At 42.4% G+C, this 2,060-nt stretch overlaps 1 pseudogene; it reads right to left on the reverse strand.

The window, feature by feature from the left end:
• Positions 1 to 278: 278 nt before the first annotated feature.
• LOC105490072 (small ribosomal subunit protein uS2B-like) lies at positions 279 to 1,792 on the reverse strand (annotated as a pseudogene).
• Between the last annotated feature and the right edge of the window lie 268 nt (positions 1,793 to 2,060).

Raw genomic sequence — 2,060 nt, forward strand, 5'->3', positions numbered from 1 at the left:
TTAAAAGATCATTCTGTATCTTTTAACTATCAGAAACTCTCATTCATTGCTAGTGGGAATGCAAAATGGTATGACCACTTTGGAAGACAGTTTTGCAGTTTTTTAGAAAACTAAACACATTCTTATTATATGATCCAGTGATAATATTCCTTAGGATTTACTCAAAGGAGTTGAAAAACTGTGTTCACACAAAAACCTGCACACATATGTTTATAGCAGCTTTATTCATAATTGCCAAAATGTGGAAGCAACCAAGATGTCTTTCAGTAGGTAAATGAATAAATAAACTGTGGTACATTTAGACAATAGATGGAATATTACTCAGCACTAAAAAGAAATGAGCTATCAAGCCAGAAAAAAGACGTGGAAGAAACTTAATTGCGTATTACTAAAAGAAAGAAGCCCACCTGAAAAGGCTACATGCTGTATGATTCCAACCACATGACACTCTGTAAAAGACAAAACTATGATAACAGTAATAAGATCAGTGGTTGCCAGGGACTGTGGGGAGGGAGAGATGAGTAGGCAGGGCACAAAAGATTTGTAGGGCAGTGAAACAATTCTGTATGATACTATAATGGTGGACACATGACATTATACATTTGCCAAAACCCAGAGAACGTTCAACACCAAGAGTGAGCTCTAATTTAAATTATAGACTTTGGGTAATTATAATGCATCAGTGTAGGTTAAGCAATTGTAACAAATGTACCGCTCTGGTGAAAGAGGTTTGTAATGGTAGAGGCTGTGCATGGGAAGTAAGATGGGTGTAAAATGGAAAAATTTCAGTATCTTTAACTCAATTTTGCTGTGAGCCTAAAACTTCTCTAAAAATTAAGTATTTTTGTTTGGAAATTGATATTTATTTTCCACCAACCTTATTTCCATGTTGCTTAAGAGCCCGTGCAAAAACAGCTTAAGACCATTCAGAGGTTGCTCCTACCCACTCAGTGGCCTGAGCAGTGGAAGCTGCAGACCAGTCTTCCGTGGCAGACTGAGTGCTCCAGTCTTTAGTAGGGAACTGCTGAATAGGCACAGAGGGTGCCTGCACTCCTTCAGACCAGCCTGCAACCTTAGGCTGAGTAGCAGTGAACTTAGGAGCTAGAGCAGTTCATTCACCCTGAAATTCCTCCTTGGTCACAGCCTTTTCAGCAGCAGCCTGCTCTTCTTTTTCAATCTCTTCAGGATCTCTGTAGAAGTAGAGATTAGGCATGACCTCCCACGGGTGTTCACAGGAAATGGTGCCACGCATGCGCAGAACTTCCCAAGCCAGCATCCACCGTATCAAACCCACTGAGTGAGCTCCATTGTTGCAAGGATGGCACAGAGCAATGATAGGTAGGTTAACATAAGATGCCTCCATGACAGGCTGGTGAACCCGTGGCTCCCAGAAGGCTGCCTAGATCTGGTTAGTGAAGGTTCCAGGAATGAAGCAGCCAGCAATTGGAGTGGCTCCTGTGGCAGCAACAAACTTCATCATGGCCCTCTGGCCGGTATTCCTAGAGGATATGACACTGACATCAGCAGGGTTTTCAATGGCAACAATGGCACGAGCTGCCAGCAGAAGCTTCTCCTGAGTCCTCTTCAGATTTATGGTGTGGATGCCATCACTTTTCCTCTTACAGATGTACTGTTCCATCTGGAAGTCAAGATTGGTTCCACCTAAGTAGGTTCCGGCTGCAAGGAACTTAAGGACATCCTCCTCCTTCATTTGCAGGGCATCAAGGGCTCCAGACATTGTGAAAGTTTCCCTTTAAGTTATGACAGGAATCCAGAACAACGCCGAATGGACCCCTCTGTGGGTAGCGCAGAAAGGCAAAATTAAGTATTTTTTAATAAAGATCATTCTGGAAGCTGTATGAAAGTGAAATAGAGACAGCTGAAGGTAGAAGTAGAGAAATAAGTGAGGAAGCTACGTTGGTCTAGTTAGGAAATAAAGGAAGCCAGCATTGAGATAGTAGTGGTTGAGGTAGGGGAGACAGGAGCAGAATTGGAGAATGTTTTGAAGGTAGAACTGACAGGTTTGTTGATGGACTCGACGTTGATGGAAATTTGAAGGA

Source organism: Macaca nemestrina, chromosome 7, assembly GCF_043159975.1.
Source record: "Macaca nemestrina isolate mMacNem1 chromosome 7, mMacNem.hap1, whole genome shotgun sequence".
Lineage (NCBI taxonomy): Eukaryota > Metazoa > Chordata > Mammalia > Primates > Cercopithecidae > Macaca > Macaca nemestrina.